Here is a 25,268-nt window from a genome sequence, read left to right on the forward strand (position 1 = left end):
AGGATTACTGGCCTCAAACATATGTCCCATGCAGCCAAACTGAATAAACTGCTTTACTCAGTGGCATCTCGTTTACTCAGAGATGATCTCTGCTGGCCTACAAAGGCATGTCCAACTCAGGCATAATGGATATGCTCCACCTATGGGAATCCATGTCACAGTGAGCCACATACTGTAGTGAGCTAAACCTTGCCACAACAATAACTAGAACATGCTGGAGGGACAGATTCCTGTCACAGAAACTCCCCATGCTTTGGAACAACATCCCTAATTACATTATACAGAGCCCCTTACTAACACTCTTCAAGAGAAACCTTGAAGAGTGGATGGGGAACAGTAGACACACCCCAGGGATCCTGCCATTGGCTCTGCTTCAAAGAGGGACAGTTAATTAATCAATGTGGTGGCAAAAGCTGACACATTTTGGCTAGGCTTATAAATGCCCTCGGGCAGTTAGCCAAGTACCTACCTATGAACCTATGAACCTATACATACAGTATCAGCACATGCTGATAGCTCAATTTACTGTTCAGGTGTTGACTTACCCTGTGCCAATAGCAGTTGTGTGTGCAATAGTTAAGGGCTGCCTATGTTGGATGCACACAGTAGACTGCCTATACATGACATTTTATAGGTAGTCTTGTGTGTGTGCCATCCCTTTTTACTGTGTGTGCAGGTAGAGAAAGGTGTCAGTCCATAGGTGCCTACACTGTCAGTGTGTGTGCTATACGTTCCCTCCTTGCCAAGGCATGGGCATACTGGGCATGCCTCCATCTGCATAATGAACTGGCTCAGGGCGTTCATGGCCTGAGCACCTCTGTGCCTGTGGGGCCCTTGGCAATGGTGGTGGGCTGCGAGGGCCTTCACCATTCTCTCCCTGCTGCAGCTGTTTCCGCAGGATCATATTGTGTAGCATGGCACATACTATGAAGATGTGGGCACTCATGCCTGGAGAGTACTGCAAGGTTCCACCAGATATGTCCAAGCAATGGAACCGTGATTTAAGCATCCCAAACACACGCTCTATGATGATTCTGGCTTGTGCGTGTGCCTCATTATGGCATTCTTACATGGGTGTGTGTGCATTTCTGATGGGAGTCATCATCCACGATTCCAGTGCATAGCCAGCATCCCCCACCAGGTGGCCATATGGCCATATGTCCCCCCTAGTAAATATCTGATACAGCTATGAGGCATGTCAGATGTGGGAGCCGTGATAGCTTCCAGGGCTGCCAGCACACACATCCATGATAATCCTCTGGGCATTGCACATGACCTGACAGTTGATGGAGGGGTATCCCTTGTTGTTTATGTAGTGCGTACCCTGCTCACCGGGTGGTGACTTGATGTGTATGTGCGTGCAGTCTATTGCACCCAGTACCTCCGGGTATTCTGCCACATGGTGGAAGAGATGCATATTGCTGCCCAACTCCTCCTGCATTGGGGGGAAGTATATGTGCTCATTAGCATGTGGTAACATGGCATCCAGGAACTGGTGAAGTACCCTGGATGCTGAGATGCTGATGCCTGTGAGATCCCCATGATATCCCTAGTTGGCCTTTGAAAGGTACCTGTGGCTAGTATTCTCAAGCTTACACATACCTTTATATCCACTGGGATGGGTTCCCCTTGGTTCTGGCTTTGAAGAGTGGCCAGCACAGCTCCACAAGTTGATGTAGGGTGTCCCTGTCCGCCCTGTAATGCTCTACTATCTCCAGATCATGTAGCCCCTGGTAGGTTACCCTGGGTCTGAACACTCTTCTCCTCCTCTGGTGCCTGAGGTGGTTGTCAGCATCATCCTCCACACCACCTTCAGTCTCCAACACATGCTGGTGGAACAAAGCTATGGCAGCCCCTAACATGTACATATTAAAAGTTCCCTGTATGTATACACCAATAGTGCAGAATGTATGGGAATACACAAGTGTGTGTGAGGTGCTTTCACACTTTATACTATTGTGCTATGGATGCTGCTGATGTCATTGGCTGTGTATAAGCAATTCTAGCTGCTGGGTATCTTAATTATGGGTTTTACAGTGAGTACTGCAAGTGTGGGGCCTGTAATGTGGAGTTATGCTTGCCTGCCTTGATTAATCTGTTGCCCTTTAATTCACTTTTAAACCTGGATCCCCTCCCATTGTCAGACATGCATCCACCTGCCAACTTTCCTGTTTTGTACTTTTCCTACCCAGTCATGTGTTGCAAAATGTGTTTTGTAGCTGATATAATGCAATTCTGCTTTGTTCTGCTGTGACACTTTACTGTTTTCTTTGCAGTACAGCCCCGCCCCTTTGCTGTTCTGCAGGTAGCTGCTTGCAGCCTTGTTAGCAGTTGTCACTGGCCCACTGTAGGTTCCTAGGTGTTAATTAGTCATTTGTTCTCCAATTTCCCTACTGCAGCATTTCCTTATTTTTTTCCTATATCCTTCCTGTTTCAACTCCAGTACGTTCCGTACAAACCTGTTTACTGAGTTTAAGCACGTTTTAATCTCTGTTCACATTCATACTTGTTTACCTTGTGTGCTCTCAGCTAAGCAAAGCTAAACCCAGTTCAACACACCCTTTCCTATAGCTTTGCTTAGCTATCGACAAAGTGGATTAGCAAATCTCCAATGTGCTTACAGCAAAGGTGACACACCCCTCTCTTGATGTCATCTTTATCTCATGGGCACACCTCGGTGTTATAACGCTACACTGTGAGGTTCATCCTTACACCAGCAGGGAATCTGTGATTTACTATAACTCCTCTCATTTGCATGGAATTGCCTACTAATTCCTAGATACCATGCATAACACTGACACAGCCCCTTAGCAACCCTTGCACCTTGGTGTGGTGTAACATGCCTGCCATTGACTATTATGGGGAAATCATGACATGTGTTACATTGCAGTTTTATTCTATATTTTTATATTTTCCTTGCGATCCTGTTTGCGCGCTGCTGCCCCACTCTTAATCTTCGCGATAGTGCGAAAAAAAAAATTAAATGCTATTTTTATATTTTGTACATGTTTTTTAATGCCAATGGCTATATATTTAGCCATTGGCATATATTAACAATATAATATATGTGTTTGGCCAGCTGTCATGGTTCCGATTTTCTGTTTGCAGAAATGTAAACTGTTTTTTATGGTTTACATTTCTGCATGCATACACTACGCCTGCACTACTTCCTGAACCATTAATACCTTCATTTGCATGCTACACTGCTGTAAATGGGGTAATTAGCATACAGGTGCCGGGAGCTGTGCTGGCATAGCGTACGCAGGTAGTGCACGTAAAAACAGCTCGTACCCGGATCGCTCGCCAGCCATATTTGGTGTTGGAATGCTAATGCTATGCCTACACCTGGCGCAAGCTTCATGAATCCCGGGGTCAGTGTTAGCAATTATTTAGCTGATATCCATGGTAAATAGAAGTAATCCTACTAATTCATTAAAAGGATTATTATATAATTAAAGATATCACATTTCAACCCTTCTATGAACTTCCTAGCCGAAGGTGTTAGTAAGGCATTTTGCCCATTTGTTCCACATTATGAAAGGTAGCGTTCCTCATTTTGGAGACGGAATGTTGAGAGCTATGAGTGTATATTACTTGTTAATGCTATGTATAACTTAGAGCTAATAAAGCTCTGACAAGAGTGAAAGAGCTCATGTCTTCTTTCAACTTAAACATGGTTTAAACAAGCAATTCCAGACTGAATCCATTTTTGATATTTTTAATAGCAATGCAAAGAGATTTTTGACATAGATCTTATATAAGTAGTTGTGACAATTTAGAAAGTTGTATGCAAAGATCTAGAGCAGTTGTTCTACAACTAATTTTCCATTTTTGTCGATTTGTTCCTTCATTAACAAAAGTGTGTACTACCCTTAAGGCTAGAAAACTACATCTCCTTGGTACTAGGTTATATTGCCTATTTATATATATATATATATATATATATATATATATATATATATATATATATATATATGTGTGTGTGTGTGTGTGTGTGTGTGTGTGTATATATATATATATATATATATATATATATATATATATATATACATATATACATATTTATACACAAACACACACACACACACACACACACGCACACAAAGTTTACACACCACTGTTAAAATGTCAGGTTTTTGTCATATAAATCATTTCAGAACTTTTCCCACCTTTTGTGGGATCTATAACTTGTACAATTCAATTGAAAAAAAAATCTAATCTGTTAGTGGGAAAATGTAAAAAATAAAAAATGTACAATAAGCTGGTTGCATGTGCACACCCTTTAACTAATACTTTGTTGAAGCATCTTTTGATTTAATTACACCATTCAGTCTTCTTGGGTACACACCTGCCATCAATTAAAGAGACTCTGATTAACCCTAAATAAAGTTCTGCTGTCCTAGTAGGATTTTCTTGACATTTACTCAGTTGCCTGCTACAGCAAAAGCCATGCTTCACAGAGAGCTTACAAAGCATCAAAAGGATCTCATTGTTGAAAGGTATTAGTCAAGAGAAACATAGAAAAAACATTTCCATAGCATTGTATATACCATGGAACACAGTGAAGACAGTCATCAAAAAGTGGAGAAAATATGGGACAGCAGTGATGTGGCAAAGAAATGGATGCCCCCCCCAAAAAAAATTGATGAAAAGAAAAATGAAAAGTTGTCAGGGAGGCTGCCAAGAGACCTACAGCAACACTGAAGGAGCTGCAAGAGTTTCTGGCAAGCACTGCTTTGTACATGTGACAACAATCTCCTGTATTTTCCATATGTCTCAGCCATGGGGTAGGGTTGCAAGACGGTAGCCTTTTCTTTCAGAGAAAAACATCCAGGTCTGGTTAAAATTTACAAAGCAAAACATCAAGCCTCCCAAAAGCATGTGGAAAAATTTGTTATGGTCTGATGAAACCAAGGCTAAACTTTTTGAAAACAATTTCAAAATGTATGTTTGGTGCAAAAACAACACTTTGCATCATTAAAAGAACACCATTCCCACGGTGAAGCATGGTAGCAGTATCATTCTTTGGGATTGCTTTACTTCAGCTGGAACTGGGGCTTTAAACAAGGTGGAGAGCATTATGAACAGTTCTAAATAGCAGTCACGTTTGGCCCAAAACCTTCAGGCATCTGCTAGAAAGCTGAAGATGAAGAGGAATTTCACCTTTCAACATGACAATGACCCCAAGCATACATCCAAATCAAAAAAAGAATGGCTTCACCAGAAGAAAATTAAAGTTTTGGAATGGTCCTGCCAGAGCCCAGACCTAAATCCAATAGAAAATCTGTGGGGTGACCTGAAGAGGGCTGTGCATAAGAGATGCCCTCGCAATCTGACAGATTTGGAGCCCTTTTCCAAGGAAGAGTGGGCAAATATTGCCAAATTAAGATGTGCCATGCCGATATACTCCTACACAAGAAGACTGAATGTTGTAATTAAATCAAAAGGTGCTTTAACAAAGTATTAGTTTAAGGGTGTGTACACTTTTGCACCCAGCTTATTATATGTTTTTTATTTTGTATATGTTTTCCTCTAACAGATTTGTTTGTATTTCAATTGAATTGTACAGGTTATAGGTCACATTAAAGGTAGGAAAAGTTTTAAAATAATTTATTGTGGTCTCATTTTTATATCACAAAAACCTGGCATTTTAACAGGGGTTTGTACACTTTTTATATCCACCGTATATAGGTCTACTTTGATTCATTGAAAACTCATTTCACTGAATTTCAATTCACCCTCAAAAAAATCGCTGAAAGCTCAAATTACCTAAAACTCATTTCACTGAATCACATTTCACTGAATGTAAGTATTGTTGCCCATATAAAATGTATATGCCCTTTTCCCCACTGTAGTGCAATCCTGGAGTTAGTATATATAGTTTGAGGGGTGGGGAGCACAGCCCCCAACATTGGTGGGAGGTGGGGGGCTATTGGCTTTTATATTTATGAATCTCATTTCACCAAAAGCTGACAATATAAAACCAAAAGTAGGTAGGGAAATTTTTTAATGTAATTTACATCTTGAAGGCTGTGATAGCTGAGGCGCTAAGGTCTGGTGAATAAATCTTTTGGAACTGTTGCCAGTGATATTTTCATTTTTCATTTTTTTAATGTGTGGTTGTTGTTGCATTGAATAATGGCAACAGATCCTACTAAATACATTTCTCGTGTTTTTTGTGATGAGTTTACACCTTTGACCTCTGGTCTAAGGGTTGGTGGTATGGATCATTCTATGCATAATTACCTTGTTCAAAATACTCAAGGAATCTTGATAAATGGCTCCAGTGGTGAGACTCAATGGGTACCGAATGCTGGGGAGTCTTCTAATGGCTTTCTTAACAAGTTTGTTAATGAAAGAGCCTCCAGACAGAATAATCCTTTCACTGCTGTGAGAGCTGTAAGTACTGTAATGCCAAAAAGTGCACTATCGTCCCCTTTGGTAAAAACTCTGTACCCATGAACTGCCACACAGGCAGCAATCTACTTAACACCGAATGTGTGATAAGAGACCTTGGGACCTAGGTGGACAGTAGTCTCTCCTTTGATCACCACAGTAGTCAGGAAGTCCTTCTACATGGCACACCTCATCATAAAAGGGTTCTCATCCAAGAAAAAAGAGGTCATTGTTCCCCTCTACTCGACGCTCATTAGACCCATTATAGAGTACAATGGCCCATATGGAATGTACCTCACAAGACATCTGCAGCAGCTGGAAAGGCCACAGAAGTAACTCACAAGAGAATTACTGGCCTTAAACAAATGCCCTACACTGACCAGCTCAAAAAACTCCAGCTTTACTCCATAGCATATCGCCTACTCCAAGGTGATCTCTGCCTAACATATAAAGCTATGTCAAACCCAGAGCTGTTGGACATGCTACACATAAAGAAATCACAATCCCTCTGAGCTACATGCTCTGGGGACCTAAACCTTGTCACCACAATAAACAAGACATGCTGGAGGGATAGATTCCTGTCCCAGAGACTTCCCATAGTCTGGAACAGGCTACCCATCTATGTCAAGAAAAGTTCTTCATTAGCACTCTTCAAGAAAAATCTTAATGAGTGGATGGGAAATAGGAAATATACCCCGAGGATCACTACTGTGTCGCTGCTCAACAGTGGCACAGGAAAATAACTTTCTTGGGTGGCGTAAGCCAGGGAATCATGTTGACTAGGCTTATGTAGGCCCTTGGTCCGATAGCCTAGTACATACCTATGAACCTATGAACCTACTGTATCTTTTCCTGTTGAAGTGCAAACCTAGTTGGAGCACTTTGAAAGACTTTTATTTAAAGAAACTAAATGCCATTTTAATATTATGGGGCTGCAGTGTTATTTGGAACTAGACATTTCCCCTTGGGGACTGCATGCCTTTATGTCTCCCTCAACTCCCTTTGATACTAGCAATAGGGGAGACAAGGGATTTATGGATCACTGGTTGGCTGCAGCCCATAAATGTGCAATGGAGTAGGTCTCTATTCTCACTGAGAGAGATCAGTCATATCAAAATAAAATGAAGGAGGAAACTTTTAAAATACATACTGACTTGGTGCTAAAAATTGGTGTCCAACGTGTTGATAATGTATAGTGTAACATCAAAGATAAACTTCAGAAACTAGAGACTGAACTGATCACTCAAAAAATCAATAAGATCCAGCATGATGTTCGTAACTACAATGGAGGTCAGGCTTTCCTTTGGAAGGCCAATCAGAAAGCTGTAAAGTCGGGAAACTTGCAACATCAGAAGGGAAGTTATAAAAAACAACTGTTTCCTTTGCTTTCTCTGAGAGTCCATCATATACAATGGATTCTGAGCTGGAGAATAGATCTTTTCCACCACTCCCTCCTGCTCAACAACCAGAACAGCATGAACAAAGTTTTCATTCCAATGGGGATGAAAGGACCAACAATAGGAAAAGAGGAACTAATCGTGCTGTACAAGTGGATGAAGGACAGTTTAGACAAACATACAAAAAAGGTAGATGGCAGTAATGTGGACATTAATGATGCTTCTTTTATTGTTAATTTATCTGGTTGTTCATTAACTAATGAACAGTGGAATGTTTTAAACTTAGGGCTTAAGTCTGTGCCTACAATTTTTCCACATTGGTATGTGTTGGATCAAGAGTTATTTCATTTTTCACATAAATTGCAGCTTAAATGTTATTTTAATGTAACTGGAAGTAATAATAACATGAACATGACAGAGGATGATTCATTTTATTCCTGTGTATCTGATTTGGGGGATGATTTGTTGTTAGAAAATTATGGTGAACTAAATACTTACTGCTTATTAGATGCCTCCAAAATTCCATATAAAAGTACTTTTATACTTCCCAAACTGCTATGTCATGTTTTGCATTAGAACAGTTGTTGAAGCAGTTTTATAATGATAATAGGAATGGTTGGTATAATTTGACTAAAGCAGAATGGATGGCGCTGAAAGAACTATCTGAAAATAAGGAATTGGTTATTAAACCAGCTGATAAGGGCAAAAAAAATTGTAATACTACATTTTTTCTCAATATATGCGCATGTGTTATCAACATTTAGACAATACTTCTGTTTATAAGGTAGTTAATATTAACATTTATCAGAATGCCATTGAACAGTTTTCTTTATTATTAGCTAAAGGTAATAGATTAGGCTATCTTACTAAGGAAGATGTTAATAAAAAACTTAATTCTGAGGGATGCGGTATGGCAACATTTTACTTTTTGCCAAAAGTTCATAAAGATCTTCGCAACCCACCTGGCAGACCGATTATTGCTGCAACAAAGTATTTCCTTCATAATATTGGAATTGTCTAACATAATTATCTGTTGTCATACGTATAGAAATTACACTCACATATCAAGGATACTTTTGATTTTTTACACAAAATTTCTTCCATTCACTAGAACTCTAGAATGTACTGGGTAAATTTTGATGCAACCAGTTTATATACTAATATTATACATAAAGATGGCTTAAAAGCACTGCACTCTATATTCCCATATCAAACTATATTATTGAGCTAGTGGAATTCTGCTTGACCAATAATTATTTTTCTTTTAATAATGAAATCTTTCACCAGTTGCAAGGAACTGCTATGGGGGCACCCTTTGCCCCTGCTTACACAAATTTATTTATGGCATTATTTGAAAGAGATTATATTTATAAACATGAGTTCTATGTTAAGTATGTTTTGTATTACTTCAGATACATATATGATTTATTCTTTATTTGTTAAGATGGTATGCAGGAAATAGATGATTTCCTAAAACATTTACATAATGATGTTTATAATCTATCATTTGATGGATTATCAATGAGATTAATTTTTTGGATGTGCATTTAACAAGTGCAAAAAATGGACAAATTCTTACGTCTGTATACACACAATTTGCTGATGGAGGACAATTTTCGCATGGCAATAGTTGCCATCCAGCACATTTAATTCATTTCATACCTTATGGAGAATTTTTAGGTCTGTATAGGTTAAGTAATAATTGTGAAGATTTGGACAAGGAAGTTATATGTACTGCTTATATGCATTTGCATAGAGGTTATGATTTGAATATTATTTATGAAGCTTTAGAAAAAAAATTGTTAACAAAACTGCTTCTTATCAGATGTATTTAAATAATTTTTCAAGGAAAAGGTTGAAGTCCCAGAAAAATTATATTATGTGATGACTTATAATGTCTTGAATGACAGAATATTGGAACAGATTAAACATTTCTGGAAATTTTTGATTAAGGAAGAAAATGTGGGAATTTGTGTAAATATCCTGTTGTGTAATATAAGAAGGGACTCAGTATAGCTGACACACTATTGAAATGAATATTTTGTTGCACCTGCAGTTAACTTAAGTGGTAACTTAAAGACCTATGGTACTTTGTCTTGTGGCAAACGTAATATTTGTAACTATGTAGTCTGTGGTTTTAATAACATAAATAATATTAGATTTCAACCTGGAGGTTCTTACTCATGCATTACTGAAGGCATCATTTATCCCCTTTGCTGTCCTTGTAACTTAGTATACATATATATATATATATATATATATATATATATATATATATATATATATATATGTATATATTGGTGAAAGTAGGACAGCTTTTCGAATATGGCTACAAGAGCATATATTTGATACAAAGAAACAAAGAAACTGAAAGCTCTATAGCGACTCATTTTAAAGAATATCATAATGGTGACCCTAAATTTTTACATTTTAGAAAAAGGTTTTATTAAACTTGGAAATGCTGCTTTAATAAAACAAAAGCTGTTGTTTAAGGAATCAGTTTTTATTTTAAAATATAATACTCTTGCTCCTTATGGATTGAATCTTGAAATTAATTGGAGATATTTACTCTAATTGCTTTTAATTATTTTTTTAATTGCTTTAAATCTTTATTGGTGTGTGTATTCTTGAAGGCTATGATAGCCGAGGTGCTAAGGTCTAATGAATACATTTTTTGGAACTGTTGCAAGTGGTATTTTCATTTTTCATTTTTTTGGATGTGTGGTTGTTGCTGCATTTAATACTTTTTTTGCCTGTGTCATTTTGTGTAGTTTTAGTTTATTGTTTTACTACCATCTGTTTGTTTGGGAAAGGCCATCTTGGAAGATTTGGGTGTCCTTTGGGGAATTTATATTGGCACCATGCTGCAGTTGTCTGCAAAGTTGGTCAGTTGCTAACTGCTATCACTTTCTTCTACCTCCAAAATGCAAATTACAAAAAGACTAAGAGACCTTCAATTAAAATGCATTTGAGGAGTAAAAAATATATATAACTTATTTGATTTTCTGCATACATTGTCTATAATCTGCCTTCTTCGCTCAAATAATCACTAATTTTATGATGGACAGAGAAAACAATCTCAGGGGATCCCTGCAAATCAGTTTTAGATGAAGAGGTATTTTTGAGATGTAGTTCACTTTTTCTTTTCTTTCTTTCTTTCTTTCTTTCTTTCTTTCTTTCTTTCTTTCTTTCTTTCTTTTTCTTTCTGCATTTTAGCAGGTTATTTAAATTATGTTTAAATGAAATGCACAAGAATTTAAAAATTTCATATAGTAGATAATAAAGAACTTAGAGGAAATGTATTAAATAAATCTGCTGCATCCCATACATTTTCTGAAGTTGGTATTTTACGTTTTGGGAGTTAACAATACTGCCAATGTCACTGGACGAAGTGGACAGCTTGCTTTCTTTCTCTTGTTATTTTAATAGCTTGTGATATAAATAGGTCTAGTTTAATGAAAACTGCTTAATTTTCATAGGCACTAGGCATCGGAAAAAGGTTCACTGCCAACAGTATTTGCCACTGCAGGTCAGCCAGTTATAGTCAGTGAGAAATTATGATTCAGAGTCAGCTTAGCATAACCCACCTGCAGAATGCTGAATTGTCATGTAGCTCTGTTAGCATGTTCACACTCAATGGCAAGCAGCCTGAGCAGAAAATCCAAGCTGTAAGGCAGTTTTGCTATCAGAAAGGCTTATTACAATGGGGAGAATGTTAAGGATTCCTCCTTACTGTAAATCTTTGCAAATCCTGGTCAGAGAATAATTCATTCTGTTATTATTAATAAAGCAAATCCAATTTGTTGATGCCATGAACATTTAATTCTACTCCATTCTATGGAGCTGGGTTTTTTCCTATAACCAGAACAAGTCATAATTTTGCAAGAACATCTCTACTAGTTGCTGAATATATTATGGTTAGGATTTTTATTGTTAGTTTGTTTTCCACTACTACTATTACTGAAATCAGTTTGGTATTTATAAATACATTGCTTCACTCATTATGAAGACTTTATCCCAGTGGAAACAAAGGTATGTGTAGCATTGCATATACTAGCTACTGGTACTTTCTGGAGACTCACAGGATATATATTAGGAGTGTCGTTAATGGTTTTACTTTTTATATTATTAAGGTCATAGCATTATGTGAACCACATTTAATAAAGTTAATTATAGTTAATTATACATTAATTATAAGGCAATAATTAAAAGAAAGGGAAAAAAAACATATAATCATTTTCCCGATAGGATAAAGAAACTTGCTAAACAGGAGAAAGGATAGAAAAAAACCCAGCCCCTACAAATAACAATGGCCAGGAACCATAAAGAGCTACATGGTGTGCATCAGTCATGTTGGTATTGTCCAGCACTGCCAACATGATAGCATGATATTTGGTATTCATTAAATGTCTCAACACAACATATAGAGCGACCAAATGCAGACGCATGGCAAAATATGCTAATGAAAGCTCAAAAAGCCACATTGAGTGCTAATTAACCAATCCACCATGGCAGAGCTATTCATGAAGCTGCAAAGCAATCCCATGCATTCAGTGTATCATTTGCCGTATACACCAAAACTCTTTTTAAAGCAGGCACAATTATAATTAGAAAAAAACATGTTAGGGGTTGCTGCCTCTATTACTCTGCTGTATGTGCTGCAGACATTCAATCAGGATGCTACCATTGTTGTTGCCAGACCTCAGGCAAGAAAAAGAAGGGTGTTTAGACCCCATTTTTGTTTGGCTTATCATGGAATGCATAGCATCTTAACTGTTGGGAGAAACAGGGTAGACAGGGAAACATTGGAAAGAATATGCAGCCTTTACTGCCCCTGCCTCAGGCCACAGGGGAATTATGAAGAACTCATCCCAGTGTAAACAAAGGTATGTGTAGCATTGCATATACTAGCTACTGGTGCTTTCTAGAGACTCATAGGATATATATTAGGAGTGTCATGGACATCAGCTTCTAGAATATTACCTCACTTTTTAAATGCAATGCTACTACATTCAAAGGAGCATATTGGTTTCTCACAAACATCACAGGAGAGAGCAAGAGCCATCTAGGAATTTTATGCAATAACATACTTTTCCTAAGTTTTGGGGCCCATAGATTACACACATAGAACAGGGGAAAACAGGCAACATAGAAACAATTTCCACTCTCTAAACTGTCAGGTTGTTTGTTATGCTCAGAGGATCATCTGCAATGTCTATTCAGGAGCCCAGACAGTTTCCATGGCTGAGACATATGTCACACCTATGAGCAGTACACCAGGTTCACCAGGGATGACATTTCTCAAAGGCTTCGAATGGGGGATGCAGGTTATGCACTGGAGGCCTGACTCATGGCACCTATGAGAAACCCACACAACCACACTGAACAAGGTTACAATGATGCCCATGCTCAAACTAGGAATATCATATAGCATGTGTTTGGTTTGCTGAAATCAATGTATCAATGTCTAGACAAATCAGGAGATGCACTGCAACACCATCTGGGTATCTGTGCCAAAATACTTAAAACATAATTCTCAGGAAACAACTTCAAGCAGGACGACAGTTTCAAGGATTACAGGCAGGGCCAGCAGCAACTACAGATAATAAGTCTGAGGAAGAGCCACCAGCTGCAGATGGTGCCAAAAGATGGAGGTGTGCACAGTATGCCTTGTTTCTGGCTATGAGGTAAAGGATAGCACACGCAATCACTATCTAGGTTAAGGCCTAAGTTCCCACACACATACACATAGAAAAACGGTTGCCTGTTAGACACCACAACCTTTACTTAGCCATTTAATGGCTTTGCTCTGACAGCATCAGACAGGGGCAACCCCCAAGGACACAAGTGTTACTGTAGTAATGACAAGGTAATTTGTGGAATTTGTAAAGAAAAAAACAAGTTATATAAATGATATGTCTTATATAGAAATATGTATATGCCCCTATGCAAAGCCTTTTGTCTGAAGTGTACAGTTATGTTAGTATGATCTCCTCTGTAAGATGTTTGCAACATGTGTTAGTACCAATAGCCTGCATCAAGCATTTCAATTGACAATCATCCATAAAACACGGAGCAGGTCAATTATACCCCATTTCCACAACTATACCAAGAAGCAAGATTGAAGTATTTAATGCTTCCAATGCTGTAATGACAATGCTAAGTGAAATGTGATGCAGTACTACAACACAAATGTAATGCATTCACAAAGTAGTAGGAACAAGAAATCAATAACTTTAGCTGCGCAATACATATTGATAAATCCAACCTTGTGAATAAGCAAACAATAGCTATCCAGTGTGTGCATCAGTCTTATATGCAACCCTAAGTTACAAAGACATGTGCAAAGGGCAGGTCACATTCATTATTATTTGCACATGGTGGGGAGGGATAGGATGGCAAGGTTAACACCAAAGAAATGAGTGTGTGCAAGTAAGGAACACATGACTGGGGCAATGACACTGAACTGAGTACTTTATCATACATGACTCACACATATCCAAGATGATAGGATATAGTGCTAGCACAGTACTTGATTGGGTTCATGCAGACACACACACACACACACACACACACACACACACACACACACACACACAAAACATAGAAAAACTGATTAACTTCTCTATACCACCTTAAGAGTATACAGGCTTCAAGGACAGTGACATATGATATATAGTACTAAACTGCTTTTTAGATACTTTGCATGTGCGTGAGGTGGTATATATAAGTTAATTATGTTGTGTGTGTGTGTGTGTGTGTGTGTGTGTGTGTGTGTGTGTGTGTGTGTGTGTACATGCTTGCGTGCGTGTGTGTGTGTATGCATGAACACAATCATGCACTGTGCTAGCACTATGCCTAGGGATCTTGAACATGTGTGAGCCATGTGTGATAAATATTTAGTTCAGTGTAATTGCTCCCAGTCATGAGAACCAACTCTCCCATGAGTTGTACTGTACTTTCTTGGCCCTGAATAGAAGTTGGAGTGCTACCTGAAAGTGAGTGATGTGTGCTGGATGAGCTGTCATTAGGGCTTTGTCCAGGACCATGACCTCGTGGCCTACTAAGTCTGGATGAGGACATTGCAATCACAGACAGAGCAATGGATGTAGAGTCACTTTGAGAGTGGGATCTTGCATGGACATGTCTGCTAACACCAGGACATTAAGCATTTTTCCACCCACACATATGCACATCCTCCCCCAACAGACATTCCATTATAAAAACTGCTCAATCCCGTGGGTAGTTCATCTTTTGAAGGAGTTGTGCACATGGTTCAGGGAGTCACTCACTTCAGAATGCATGGCATTTAGTAGTTGCACTATTTCATCAAAGGCCTGGGTGAAACATACCTGTGACTCCACTACAGCCCTTCATATACTTCTGGTGGCACCTAATGATACACCAGCTTCAGGAGAAGAGTGGACAGCAGGCCTCTACTAAGCACTTCTATCAACTGTCCTGTGCGGCACAAGCCATCATGATGGCTATTTAGAGAGGCAACCAGTTTTGTAATCAGGGTAACCACACTAGCCTGATTAATTGTGTCATTCTCAATCTGTCCTATAGAGGAGGTTTCTGTGTCCTGGGTATGTACAGGCATACTGACTGTGTCTAAAACATGGACAGAGGATGTGGGAGTCAAAACCTCAATGTCAGACTGACTGCATCCACAGACTTTGCCTGTTCATCAAGACCATCATCACCAGAGGCTACCAATACTTGAACATCAGGTTGTAGGAGTTCCAAAGTGCCACTCTCAGGATCACCTGTGATAACAAGCAATAAATACAGCAAAATGGAGAATAAAACTGATCACATATTTTCCTTATAATAACAGTATGTTAAACTTCTTAACAGATGCTAAAGCTCCAAAAATGTTACTGTGATAGAGAACTAAATCTACCCTTTATACGGTTATAACAATAAAGAAGTGTGTGCATGTCATGTGCAGGTGGACCGGCAGCTTCCAAATCAGAAGTGCCTGTATGAGAGTAATGGAAAGGAAAGAAGTCTGCTGAGTATCGCAATGCAATGAAACTAGAAGACGAGAACAGTGCCCTTCACATCTGCAGATCATAAGGGTTCTCATAAAAAAAACTTAGTTGACAGGTGGCTGTCCCTCCCAAACCCAAAGCAAGCTACTATTTATGTATGATGGTAGTCTGACTCACAGTTATCTCTGTATGTATACATATCTATCTATCTATCTATCTATCTATCTATCTATCTATCTATCTATCTATCTATCTATCTATCTATCTATCCATCAATCTATCTATCTATCTATCTATCTATCTATCTATCTATCTATCTATCTATCTATCAATATATGTGTATTATACATATCAGACATCTTAGATGCATGCATATAAAGATACAACTGACAATTGCTTCTTGCACACTAGGAAGGTTTGCTTGTGACACTCTATGTCTGTTGTCCACATCTGCACTAACATTAAAAATGCTGGTGGAACCCTCTGTTGAACTACTTTGATCTCTGATAGTGGACACAATCTCCTCAGTTTGAGTTATTAGTTTTTGGATATCAGGACTACCCCCATAACCACCTGTTCCCAGAAAATTGCAGTGACATTACAGAGGGCAGAGATTATTATACCAGTTGACCAGTGTCTTATATGGGAATAGGTTGTCCCATGCTCTCTGACAGCATTAAGATCATCAAACACCTGCTGCCATATCCGGTCGAGGGCAGACTGGTCACCTCTACTTCTCCCTAACAGATACACTCCATGGCAACATAAGGCCTGGTTAATGGTCTCCTTTTCTGCATCACTATATGATGGCTTACACAGTAGAGATGTCTTCTTGGGTGTCATACATCTTTGTGAGATGAAACAGAAATTAAATATATAAAAGACAGGATGGCTTTGACCTCAGTTTCGTGTGACTGTATGCATCCAAAATGCACACAAACAATTTCTATGTATTAAGTGCTCACTGTGACTGCTCACAACTTAACTCCCAGTCCACCTCTACCAACTTGCCCCAACAAAAAAGGAAGCATATTTAAAACCAAATTATGAACACATATCTTATAACACTTTTGTAATGGAGATAACCCAGGTTTAAACTTTGTAATACATTGCTGGATTAACAATAGCAATTATAAATGCAGCTTTAAAAAGTAACACTAAATTGTTATAACTGCCAGATCCACTGCTGTAGAATTCAGTCCAGTAGAAATCCACAATCAGAATAAATTTTCTTTTCCTGTTAACACAGATAAAAATGCCAGGCCTTCTTAAATACTTACAATACACTCATCTGCATTAAGCGTGCAAACATGACATACAAAATAAGAAAATAAATTGGCCATGTAGCACTCAGTAGCATAAATGCAGCTATGGCTAAAGGAACAGTTAAATGTAAATACATGCAATATTATACCAATGCCTTTCAGTGGTCACTGCATTTCCCCTTTTAGTGTTAAACTAAAAGCAGTAGTTAAGAAATAGCAACATACCTTGACATTACAGCTGTGCAGAAAATAGATAAATGTCCCAAAGTCCTGTTTTACTAGCAGTAACAAGCTCTGTGTCACAGAACAGTATCACCAGTATGACAGAAGGGCATTAGCTACACACACCTTTATATACAGTGCAGAGTCAGGTCTATCAGGGCTATGAGTATGGAAAAGAGGTGTGAAATAATTATCATTCCTGAATGCCAAAAGCCACACAATGTGTATCAAATGTAAACATGGTGTAAGGATCTACATGATTACATGCACACACTCTAGCTATGCATGTTAATGGCTTGCAGGTGTCTATGATTAGTCTGACTGAAGGAACAATCCATTTTCATGGTCTCCCCTCTTTGATAGATGCCTACTGAGGGTGTGTCAGGAAGAATTGACTTAAAAGGTATGTAAGTAAATTGACTGATTTAGGAGATTGGCAGTCCTAACATTCAAATGCTGGCTTCAGTTACTACAATTATTGTCCCTTAGTAAGAAATGTTTGTATTGAATGGAATACTTTAAGCACTGATAAAGATAAGATAGTGCAAGCAGACAGAATTAGAGTTGCTATTATGAATGCATAGATAATAAAATGATTCACCAGACAGAAACAAAGTTATGCGTCTGCAGAGTTTGCAGTTTTTGATTAATACCATGTGAGTATGTGCCTATGCTAACTGTTTGCAATATTCCAATCATTCAGACATTCACTGTCAAATGTAAAAGGACAACTTTCATAACTTATTTCTGCTACACTTTCAATGTGATTTGATACACTGTCACATTATCATTACATCTAAACTTTTCATCACAATGCTAATATATGTCTATCTCTGGAAGCTCTGGGAAATAGATTGATGTGATTGCTTTTTAAATCAATACAGGCCCATGTTACAACATAAGAAATCTGATCAAACATGTACATATAAAGTATTTTATATACAATCATTTTTGTTGCTTTTTTTTCTTGTATCATTTGTGTACCATATGTCACCACAAAAAACACATTCATGGCTTAACATAAAAAGTGAAAAAGTTTAGTTTATACTGACATAGCTAGAACAAACCAGCCAGGCTGCACTGTGCGACCATAAGACTAGGAAGTACTAGGGAAAGAAAACATATGTGACAGATAACTTTCTGTATGGCACAATATGTAAATGCAGTGAAGTTCTAAACAAATGATATCTGATGCATGATTTGAATTCATTTACATAATACTTTTACAGAAAATTGCCTGGATAAATATTTAATCATGTTTTATGATACCATTGTGTTGTTTAAAAATCAACTTTTGTCACTATCGTTAACAACATGAGATCATTAGTCTGTAAACTTTCCCACTATTTATTAACTGTCTTTTGGCTTTTTCCGGATAGGGGTCGCCACAGCGGAACTCCGGTCCGCTAATGATTGGCAGTAGAGTTTTATGTGCTGGCTTGCTGGGCCTAATGCACAACCTTCAATGAAGGAACCCACTATTTATTAACTACAAGTCTGATAATGTGTTCCACAAACTGCATGTCTGATGCTGCAAGGAGATGTGAGAAAGAAGAATTTTTCACTTGAATGCATGTCTTGTTCTGGTCATTGCTACATAAACCCATACATTGCATTTCATTTACTTTCTGAAATTTCTCTATCATATATTCCTCTTCTAATCTCTTTTCCATTTGTTTCCTGCTTGGCAGCATGCAAACAGGGTTCATTATTTATTTATTTATTTATTTATTTATTTATTTAAATAAATAAATAAATAAATAAATAAATAAATAATGAACCCTGTTTGCATGCTGCCAAGCAGGAAACAAATTAGCTAAGTAAAAAAGTGAAAAATTAGTTTTAGCTACTTTAAGAAAGCAAATATGTCTTGCATTGTTGCTTGCCCCCCACCCCCCCCAACAGAAAGAGTACTTACTTCAGTAAATGTTCCTGACAGATGGCAAATTCTATGGTACAAGGTGCAACTGAAGTGTATTGAGAGAAATAAGACACATGAAGTACTGGTATAATCCACTTTGGAGATCACTTTGCAATTACTCACTATTTACTTATCCATTTTTTTTTTCATTTTAATGTACATTTGCTCTCTGCTTGCAGAGCACAAGCAGGGTTCACTAACTCAGGAAAAAAAGTGAAAATTTTAGTTTAGGCTGCCTTAGATAGAACACATATTCCTGGTATTGTTGTGTGGCTCTGCAAAACAGGGAAAGTACTTCTTCAGTAAATGAACCTGACAGATGGCAAGTTCTGAGGTACAAGGTGTAAATGGTGTGAACTGAGAAAAATAAGGCACATGAAGCATTGTCTGAATCATCTCTAGAGACCACTTAGCAATTATTTACAATATTTACTTATCCATTTTTTTTTCATTTTAAGATACATTTGTTCTTTGCTTGACAGCACCCAAACAATGTTCACTACTGAAGGAAAAAAAGTGAAAAATTTCGTTTGGAGTGCCTTAGGAATCTCAAACACACATGGCAATGGTGCACTTTCATTAGTACTCTGGACAGTACTGAGAGGAGAAAATTAATCACTCATAGAGCTATCTCTGTGGCATAAAATAGCTATTAATTGTAAACCAAGTTGCCCATAAAATCCAACATTTATTGAGAACCAATAGATGAACAAGTTAAGCGCTTTCACCCATTGCCAACATGGGCTTCATCAGAACTCATTTTTTAAAAACAAACAATTACAATTTAAATAAACATTTTGGCACCAAAAAGGTAGCTGTTTAAAGGTACAGATCCTTGGAACATGAACCTCATTTCCAAATGCAAAAATCAAAACGTAACCAAAATTTAACATACAAGAGAAACAATAAAAACTGCATTTTCCAAATTATATGATTAAAGGTCAGTCTATTAAAATCAATTAATAAAAAGTAATTTGTAAAAAATATATTTTCCTTTTAATCTATTACAAACTATCCTAATGTTGCTAATACTGATTTAGTTTGTTTAACAATGGTCTAATAGAAATAAAATCATTGAGTCCTGGGGGTGTAGAGGCATCAGTATACAGAGAGGGTATAATATTAGATAACATCAATAGGTCCCATATTAGGTTCCGACAGGGAAATTGTAAGTCTAAATTAATTATATATTTAGCCAAGTGTTCTGTTTGTTCAGGTTTTTATATAGGTAAAACCAAAAAGTAGTTTCATAAGCGTATTTATGCCCATATGTACAGTATAAGAAAGAAAAATGAAAAAAATGCACTATATAGGCATATAAAAAAGTGGGGGGGACAAACACAATTTTAAGTTTGCAATTTTAGACACTATTAATATTGATCCAAAGGGGTGATTACAAAGGGTCGCTATCTTATAAAGAGATGTAGTGGCAACTGTACACTGATGCCTCTACACCTTCAGGATTCAATGATTTTATTTCTATTAGACCATTGTTGAACAAACTAAATCAGTATTAGCAACATTAGGATAGTTTGTAATAGATTAAAAGGAAAATATATTTTTTACAAATTACTTTTTGTTAATTGATTTTAATAGACTGCCCTTTAATCATATTATTTGGAAAATGCAGTTTTTATTGTTTCTCTTGGATGTTACATTTTGGTTACGTTTTGATTTTTGCATTTGGAAATGAGGTTCATGTTCCAAGGATCTGTACCTTTAAACAGTGACCTTTTTGGTGCCAAAATGTTTATTTAAATTGTAATTGTTTGTTTTTAAAAAATTAGTTCTGATGAAGCCACTGTTGGCAACAGGTGAAACTGCTTAACTTGTTCATCTATTGGTTCTCAATAAATGTTGGATTTTATGGGCAACTTGGTTTACAATTAATATCTATTTCTGAGGACTATTGCTTTTTACCTGTTTAGGCGTCTCATGACAGCATAGCTTTTAGCGTTTTTGTTTTGGTTTTTCCAGTTCTGTTGTATTTGCAAATGCCAAACCACCTCTACATATTCTGTGGCATAAAATGAAAGAGCAGTGGCATTAGAAAAATAATGTAGCCTGTTAAGAGTTTAAATCCAGCTATAAGCTACTTTTTAAAAAGGGTTTATGAAGAAGAACTTTTTGAATAGGACTGTAACACTAAAGAAAACTGATAATGTTAAACCTGTTTCTTGCAATCAATGTATCAGCAAGCCTTGCATAATGAAACTGGGCTATTACTGTTTTACAGATAAACACAACCAGGTTTCCTTGACATGACAGTGAATATATCTCATATAAAATTCACTTACATATGGATAATTGGCACAATATTTTTGTTTTAATCATCATGACTCATCACATATCCGAACTATGTATCGAGGACCCTTATGTCTTGTGATGTATGTGTGTAACATAAACCAGCTTAATCATCACATTCAACTGCATCCATCTGAACCATATTCACTTGTAGAAAGAGTCACTTTTACATAGGAATGCATTACAAGACATAACTACACCCACACACACACACACACACACACACACACACACACACACACACACACACACACACACATATATATATATATATATATATATATATATATATATATATATAGGCCTCTATGAAGTGTATCTCCATTCATTCAGAAATTGCTATATGCCAAATGTTGATGCTAGAAGGTAAGTTCACCTGTGGCAATGCCAACATGTTAAGCTGCAATTTTTTTCATCCTTTAACCCATGGGTTCAATTCCTAGCAGTTCAATAATATTTTAACCTTGGCTAAGCCTCAAAATGACAAGTCACAATTCAGCATCTTTCACCTTCCAAAGTGCAAACCTTAAAAGCCATGTAATTAAGCAGTCCATTGTTGACAACTGGAACTTGTCAATGCCATGTTTCTCATCTTCACTGCTATGTGTTTTAAGTAGTGCCAATATGTCTGCCAAAGAGTCTATCTACTTTCAATTGTGCAAATTCACTTGGCAAAGGTGTGCATCTTTGCACAATAGCAGTAACAAGTGATATCTGCACTGGTTGCCAATTTTTTATGCACATTTTGTTAGCTTGACTTTTCAGACATGGCTGGTGAGGGAGAGAATGGTGATACATTTAGAGCACAAAGGTGGAACGTTGAGGAGTTTAGGATATTTATTGCACTCCTCATGAAGTACTACAGGTGTAGGCCATTGCAATGGATTTTATCAGCTCTCAACATAAAGATGAGGCATGCAATGACTTTGCCAAATCTGTCTCCAATGCACCTGGCATTCAGCGCAATGGGTAATGAAAAACACGAAAGACCTCCTAAGCTGATGGAAGGCTGAATTTAGAATTGGAAATACCCCCAGTTGTGTAAGCATACTGACCTATAACTTGTCTATGATATGGTACTAATTATCTAGCCAACCAGCTCAAACACTCATAATGCTTTCATATATATTTCTTTTATTTTTGTGATGTCTAGCTGCAGAAGAGATTACTGCAAACCTTGAGGCAGACCAGAAGAGATTACCTCACCTCAGAGAGGCATGGAGTAAGTATGATTCATGTATGAATTAAGCCATATTGTTATTTACATTCCCTCAAGCACTAGCATCTCGAGCAGGCATACCTCATCCTTCATCTCATGCAATCATGCCTTCCTCAATAACATTTGCTGCTTGCATTAGGCGATTAGTATACTAGCTTTATTGTATGTGTGTGTGGCTTCAGTATTCAGAAGCAGCAAATTTTATTGTTTTAATGTATAATTATTAATACAATCTTAACAGCAGTCTGTCAGGGAGAATTACAACATGGTAACTGTAATTATTAATTTAGATTGCATAATTTCAATCCACCATAATGAAATAAAGTTAGCTGTTTCTTATAACAGAGCAGTGACATTTGTTTATTTAATGAGACATAAATACCTTTCCATCACATATGGATACTGCATAGGTGTGCAATAATAAATTATTATAATTGCTTGTTGTATTGCAAAACCAAGTTTGTTTAAAATATACAGTACTGTGACATACTATGTATCTAATTATCTCTTTCTGTCACCCCCTACCCTTTCTTTTTTTACGTGGGGTATTATAATTTATTTACAGTCTGCTGTGTGCATAACTTGCTGATAAAAATTAATCATCAACAGTACAGAGAGGTAGACCAACCACCATTGCTCGACCTGCCACACCTCACAGACGGCAATGCAAACAACCAGCACTTCAAAGTCACAACCTGTCAGTGTTGCCTACACAACCCCTGCCCTACCTGTTCCAAGTGTGTCAGGTAGCTCTGCCCATCTGATAGTGCAGTGGTACTCTCAGGGAGCAGTAGTAATGGATGTGATGATTTTTTCACTTGGCAGTACTTGACAGGGCTGGTGTAGGATATAAGGAAGAAAACCTCAGTGAACATATTGCCAGAATAGAAAAAGTATTGCATTGCATTGCAAAGACAATGCAACATCTGGAACTGACCTGGGGGGGGGGGGTGCTGCAGGAAACTCAGGCTGGAAGTGGGTACACCTCCAATGTTCCCTACCAATCCCAAATTATGGTGTCTCCCAACCTTTTGTCTCCATCACTATTTCTGTCTGTCTTGTATGTCCTGTATGTCTGAGGATGCTTCCCAACCTATCCTACATGCCTGACCCTTTAATTCTTAAGCACCTTTCCCAACATTCCTAACCCCCCCCAAAAAAAACAAACAAACAAAAAAAGAAATTAGACATTTGTCCCACAAAAAAATGACACCGCATATATAGTTTCACTTCACCTGTGTGTCATCTTGATACAATTGATTTGGTCATCCAGTTGGATATACAACATTATTCTGTTGTTGTCACCCTCTGGTGGTATAGTACCTTTGCAAAGTCATGAAATTGTGTGTACAATTGTATTTTTATGTTGTGAAGAAGTGGATAGTTATAGTGCTCTGTCATGACCCTCCTACTTATTCCTATATTCTTTTCCCTGTGCATTACCTTCTGTTTGCCAACCTGACTGTCATCACTTTCTGATCCACCCGTATGTCGTGTGTTTAATCTGTTCAAAAATTGGATTCACACACAACACATATGGCTAGAAATGTCCTGTAAATAAGCTTGAAAGCTGATAACTCTGAAGCGCAAAACTCCAAACTTCAAACTTTGAAGTTCAAAAACATTGAACTGTAGAATGGAGATTGCCATAGAGTGCAAAAAGGGAAGATTTCCCTTTACTGCACTGTAGTGCAATCTCGGAGTTGGTATATTAAGTAGCAGGGGTGTGGGGGGTGCAGGGGGGCTTGCCCCCCCACCCCCTGCATAGAGTGTTTTGTTTTTTGCTTTGGGTAATTAGGGTTTTTTTTTTGGTGAATTTGATGTCGGCTTTTGAGGTTTGAAGGTCGCGGTTTTGAGCTTCGGAGTTATCAGCTTTCGATTATGTGATATAGACCCCTATCAGCATTTTTGTGGAGTTTGGTATAGTGCAGCAATACTGAGTGACAGTGAATGCTGTTAAACTTTTTTTGCAAAAGGTGAAGATTTCAATGCTATTAGCAGTGGTCCAGTTACTATTGTGCAAATGTTCCTAAATCTGCTGTGTTATAGCAATACAAAGTAAAGCCATACTAAAGACAGTACTGTGATACACCTAATTTAATGGCTTATGACTGAAATGTCAGCACCTGAAATGCTGAGTGCCAACAAGCTAAGAAAGAAAAAGACCAAAAGCAGAGGAAAAGAATGAATCTTGAAAATCTCTGTTCTCATTAAAACCACTTTTTTCAGGGGGAGGTAGCCCCCACTTGCACATCCCATGGGGAGGCAAGTCCACCTCACCCCCTGAACTTATATACACCAATTCCAAGATTGCCATAATAAGGCGAAAATGGAATATTCCAAGAAATGGCTTCTCAGACTTAGTATATTTAAGTCCAATCTTTTGGACATTCAACCTCCATGTTTCAGGAATCATTCTAGTGGTCCTGCATTTCAAATGGCTTCCTAATTTGACAGTTCTTAGGCTGCTGGATGTAATGCATTAGGGGTTCCTATGCAGCGTGTTGAGATCATTACCCTGTCTGTAGCCTGATATTTTGGCATAGC

Source organism: Protopterus annectens, chromosome 3.part0 (genome assembly GCF_019279795.1).
Source record: "Protopterus annectens isolate FY-2018-M chromosome 3.part0, PAN1.0, whole genome shotgun sequence".
In the NCBI taxonomy this organism is placed as follows: domain Eukaryota; kingdom Metazoa; phylum Chordata; order Ceratodontiformes; family Protopteridae; genus Protopterus; species Protopterus annectens.